Source organism: Neoarius graeffei, chromosome 5 (genome assembly GCF_027579695.1).
Source record: "Neoarius graeffei isolate fNeoGra1 chromosome 5, fNeoGra1.pri, whole genome shotgun sequence".
In the NCBI taxonomy this organism is placed as follows: Eukaryota; Metazoa; Chordata; class Actinopteri; order Siluriformes; family Ariidae; genus Neoarius; species Neoarius graeffei.
In genome coordinates, this window is record NC_083573.1 from 75,665,984 (window position 1) to 75,672,207 (window position 6,224).

A 6,224-nucleotide genomic window follows, 5' to 3' on the forward strand; every position below is an offset into this window, starting at 1 on the left:
TTGCTGTGAGGCGACAGCACTAACCACTACACCACCGTGCCGCCTGTGGAATAACTGTTAGATATAAAAACGATTTTCCTATGATATTGGACATCTACATTACTATGACATCAGATGTTAATTCACTGTAAAGAATTGAGCAGAGGGCGGCACGGTGGTGTAGTGGTTAGCGCTGTCGCTTCACAGCAAGAAGGTCCGGGTTCGAGCCCCGTGGCCGGCGAGGGCCTTTCTGTGTGGAGTTTGCATGTTCTCCCCGTGTCCGCGTGGGTTTCCTCCGGGTGCTCCAGTTTCCCCCACAGTCCAAAGACATGCAGGTTAGGTTAACTGGTGACTCTAAATTGACCGTAGGTGTGAATGTGAGTGTGAATGGTTGTCTGTGTCTATGTGTCAGCCCTGTGATGACCTGGCGACTTGTCCAGGGTGTACCCCGCCCTTCGCCCGTAGTCAGCTGGGATAGGCTCCAGCTTGCCTGCGACCCTGTAGAACAGGATAAAGCAGCTAGAGATAATGAGATGAGATGAATTGAGCAGAACAGAACAAGGTTAAAGCATCCTTATGATGCTTCACAGTTAGGTAGATGAACAAGAGCTTTGAAACACCCTTTGACTTATTTAGAGATGTCCAGAAGTATAAAGTCATAGCAGGTTCACAACTGCAGTAGGGCATTTGGTATACGACACCTTCTGCAGGGGTGAGAGTGAGATGCTTGAGGTTTTTTTTTTTTCAGGTGGTATCTTGTTATACTGTACAGGAATGCTTCATCTTGTACACATGCTTTTGTCAGAGAGCTGATTGCTTTTTATTCCCAGCCGCTGTTTTGGTATGCCAAACTCGATTCGGGTACTCTGTAACCACATTAGCCGTCTGCCGTGGCAATTTCTTTTTACTCCCCCCACTATTCAAAAGACATTACAAATAGCATCTTTATTCTATGTAATAGTCTGTGTACTGATATCCTGCCATCTATTTATCATCCTGCTCTACTTCATCTCCAGATTATTGTTCTGTTTAGTTCAAGCTTTCCATTTTGCTCCTCCTGATATGGTAGGAGACCAATAAAGAAATCACAGCTCAGATATTAAATTGTTTTATTACTTACAGATGCAGCACACAACCAGCCTATCAAAATTTACTGAAATATTAAACAAACTGAATTCAGAACAGGTTCAGGAAATTGTTATTTGTATTCTAGGCCAGGGGTTCTCAACCTTTTCTACATTAAGGCCCACCTATTCATACAGTGGTGCTTGAAAGTTTGTGAACCCTTTAGAATTTTCTATATTTCTGCATAAATATGACCTAAAACATCATCATATTTTCACACAAGTCCTAAAAGTAGATAAAGAGAAGCCAGTTAAACAAATGAGACAAAAATATTATATTTGGTCATTTATTTATTGAGGAAAATGATCCAATATTACACATCTGTGAGTGGCAAAAGTATGTGAACCTTTGCTTTCAGTATCTGGTGTGACCCCCTTGTGCAGCAATAACTGCAACTAAACGTTTGCAGTAACTGTTGATCAGTTCTGCACACCGGCTTGGAGGAATTTTAGCCCATTCCTCTGTACAGAACAGCTTCAACTCTGGGATGTTGGTGGGCTTCCTTACGTTTCAGGTCCTTCCACAACATTTTGATTGGATTAAGGTCAGGACTTTGACTTGGCCATTCCAAAACATTAACTTTATTCTTCTTTAACCATTCTTTGGTAGAACGACTTGTGTGCTGAGGGTCGTTGTCTTGCTGCATGACCCACCTTCTCTTGAGATTCAGTTCATGGACAGATGTCTTGACATTTTCCTTCAGAATTCGCTGCTATAATTCAGAATTCATTGTTCCATCAATGAGGACAAGCCGTCCTGGCCCAGATGCAGCAAAACAGGCCCAAACCATGATACTACCACCACCATGTTTCACAGATGGGATAAGGTTCTTATGCTGGAATGTAGTGTTTTCCTTTCTCCAAACATAACGCTTCTCATTTAAATAAAAAAGTTCTATTTCGGTCTCATGCGTCCACAAAACATTTTTCCAATAGCCTTCTGGCTTGTCCACATGATCTTTAGCAAACTGCAGATGAGCAGCAATGTTCTTTTTGGAGAGCAGTGGCTTTCTCCTTGCAACCCTGCCATGCACACCATTTGTTGTTCAGTGTTCTCCTGATGGTGGACTCATGAACATTAACATTAGCCAATGTGAGAGAGGCCTTCAGTTGCTTAGAAGTTACCCTGGGGTCCTTTGTGACCTCGCTAACTATTACACGCCTTGCTCTTGGAGTGATCTTTGTTGGTGGACCACTCCTGGGGAGGGTAACAATTGTCTTGAATGTCCTCCATTTGTACCCAATCTGTCTGACTGTGGATTGGTGGAGTCCAAACTCTTTAGAGATGGTTTTGTAACCTTTTCCAGCCTGATGAGCATCAACAACGCTTTTTCTGAGGTCCTCAGAAATCTTTGTTCGTGCCATGATACACTTCCACAAACGTGTCGTGAAGATCAGACTTTGATAGATCCCTGTTCTTTAAATAAAACAGGGTGCCCACTCACACCTGATTGTCATCCCATTGATTGAAAACACCTGACTCTAATTTCACCTTCAAATTAACTGCTAATCCTAGAGGTTCACATACTTTTGCCACTCACAGATATGTAATATTGGATCATTTTCCTCAATAAATAAATGACCAAGTATAATATTTTTGTCTCATTTGTTTAACTGGGTTGTCTTTATCTACTTTTAGGACTTGTGTGAACATCTGATGATGTTTTAGATTATATTTATGCAGAAATATAGAAAATTCTAAAGGGTTCACAAACTTTCAAGCACCACTGTACTTGTAACAAGTCGGGGCCCATTAAAAAAAGATCCACAATTATTTTGGCTCATCTATTTTACATCCCCAGTTCCAAAAAAGTTGGGACACTGTGTAAACTGTAAATAAAAACAGAATGCGATAATTTGCAAAATCATGGAAACCTGATATTTCATTGAAAATAGTACAAAGACAACATATCAAATGTTGAAACTAAGAAATGTTATTGTTTTTTGAAAAATATGTGCTCATTTTGAATTTGATATCAACAACACATTTCAAAAAAGTTGGGACAGGGGCATGTTTACCACTGTGTTGCATCACCTCTACTTTTAACAACACTCTGTAAACGTTTGGGAACTGAGGAGACCAACTGCTGTAGTTTTGAAAAAGAAATGTCCCATTCTTGCCTGATATACAATTTCAATTCCTCAACAGTTTGGGGTCTCCTTTGTCATATTTTACATTCATAATGCACCAAATGTTTTAAATGGGAGGCAGGTATGGACTGCAGGCAGGCCAGTTTAGCACCTGGACTCTTTTACTATGGAGCCATGCAGTTTTAATATGTGGAGAAAGCAGTTTGGTATTGTCTTGCTGAAATAAACAAGGCCTTACCTGAAAAAAAAAAAGATTTTGTCTGGATGGCAGCATAGTGTTCTGAAACATGTATATATCATCCAGCATTAATGATGCCTTCCCAGATGTGCAAGCTACCCATGTCATGTGTACTAATGCACCCTCAAAGCATCACAGATGCTGGCTTTTGAACTGTCCACTGATAACAAGTCAGATGGTCCCTCTTCTCTTTAGCCCAGAGGACGTGGTGTCCATGATTTCTAAAAAGAATTTCTACTTTTGATTCGTTAGACCTCAGGACAGTTTTCCAGTTTCTCTCAGTCCATCGTAAAAGAGCTCGGGCCCAGAGAAGATGATGGTTTTCTGAAGTGTTCCTGAGCCCATACAGTGATTTCCATCACAGACACGTGTCTGCTTTTAATGTAGTGTCTCCTGAGGGCCTGAAGATCACAGGCACCCAATGTCAGTTTTCAGCCTTGTCTCTTGCATACGGAGATTTCTCCAGATTCTGTGAATCTTTTAACTATATTATGTACCATAGATGATCTGATCCCCAAATTCTTTGCAGTTTTACACTGAGGAATGTTATTCTTAAATAGTTGCGCTGTTTGCCCACATAGTATTTCACAGAGTGATGAACCCCTCCCCATCTTTATTTCTGAGAGACTCCGCCTCTCTGGGATGCTCTTTTTATACCCAATCATGTTACTGACCTGTTGCCAATTAAACAAATTAGGATTTTTTCTAGCATTACACAACTTTTTCAGTCTTTTGTTGCCCCGTCCCAACTTTTCTGAAACGTGTTGCTGACATCGAATTCAAAATGAGCATTTATTTTTCCAAAAACAATAAAACTTCTCAGTTCCAACATCTGATATGTTGTCTTTGTACTATTTCCAATGAAATAGCAGGTTTCCATGATTTGCAAATCATAACATTTTGCTTTTATTTATGTTTTACACAGTGTCCCAATTTTTTTGGAATTGGGGTTGTATTAGAATCAAATAATCTATTGTAAAGTGTATTAATGAGATGCAACATCACTCCCTGTTACAGATGAGAGCCTAGAAATTAAATAAATGCAATAAAAACAAGACATTTTTAATTGTAGGTATTGTATTTAAAACTGTATGGATGTGTCAGAAGCCAACATAAAACCATGCATTCTCAATCAAAAGGGATTAATGATCCAGAAGTGGAGTCTGGGAGATTAACACGAGAACTTATTGCCATGTTTGTGTACAGAAAACAAGAAAGTTATTAAAACCAAGAAGTACACTCAAAAGAAGTGGATATAAAAACCACTCAATGGGATAGATCCTTACAGGCTAACAAAGAAGGATTTTTCCTACAAGTTGGAAAATTATCCATCAACTGAGTTCCCCGACATCTCAGACTACCTGGTGCTGCAGATATCGTTCTATACGGACAAACAGATGAAAACCTGGAAGAGCAAAGAGGTGTATAACTTTTTATATGTGGCTGGGTTAAAGATCTGGGGATCAGGACACTACAAGATAAATCATGTATTGTTTTTGCCCAGGTAAATAGGAATTTTTGGGCTTTTTGTAGGCGTCTTTGCAACGATTGCTCAGACGCTACAAGTTTTAGTATCGGGTGTAAAGAAACCACAGCCACTCAATTCTCAATCCTCCCTGCTCTTCTCTCCAGGTAAATCGTTCATAAAGCTCCACAGAAACCCCTTTAAAGACCTCGGTATTACAGGTATGACATACGCGTTAGTTTACAATATGGCGATCACGATCAAACAGTATACAAAAACACATCTGAGGATTTAAGCGTCGCCTGAACTTCAAAACATCATGAAATAATGGAAAATGGTGAGAAAAGTAATTTGTGAATCCAAATGAAATAAATCAGAGGAACTTACAAATCTTTTCCAAAGTGATCACTGCAAACTCGAGCATTCTTTGACTCTGCTCCCTTTGAGGTTCAAGCAGGGGTGGACAAAGTACCCGACTTCATTACTTAAGTCAGAGTACAGATCCCACTGGCCAAATGTTACTCCAATACAAGTGAAAGTTGTACAGTCAGATTTTTACTTAAGTTAAAGTACTGAAGTACTTGCTTTTAAAAATACTAAAGTATTAAAAGTACATTTTCTGTCAACGCATCAATGTATTATTGCCACAACGCTTAAAAAACCTAATGTCATTATCAAAGACAGAAATGTGAATTCACAAAATGAACTCATGCTGTGCCATCATGGTGGTTTAACGTTAAGCTAGCTAGTCAGTGAAACTCCACCTGACATGCTAGCAAACGCTTTTCAAACTCAAAATCATATTGGGTAGCTAATGCTACTTGAATAGAAAGATTTCTACATTCTGTTTAATTGCCAAGATTATCCTAAAACATATTTCTGAAAGGACTTCAGATAAATTAACATTATTCATGTTAGCGTAACTCTGTTTTTACATGCTAACTAACAGTGTCCAAATTAACTAGCTATGTGTAAACGTTAGCCGTGGACAAGGCTACGGCAACTTGGCGGGCAAATCCATAGAAAGTCATTTGACTAACCAAACTGCACAGCTATTGCAACGTTATCGCTAGCTCTAAAAGCACAGACAACTTCACTGCAAGCTTTCTCTTGGAATGAAACGTTTATATCCCTCAGTATGCTTCCGCAGGTGGTTTTTGTAGGCCGTGATGTGGTTCATTTTCAGCAAACAAAGCAAACATTTAAAACGAAACAAAACATTATTCCTTTCAGAAAACTGAAACATGGGTTCATGGGCCATGGGTGCGTGCATTCCCCAGAAGAACCGCTTCCTTCCATTCTGCCATCAACTGATCGTGTTCAAATA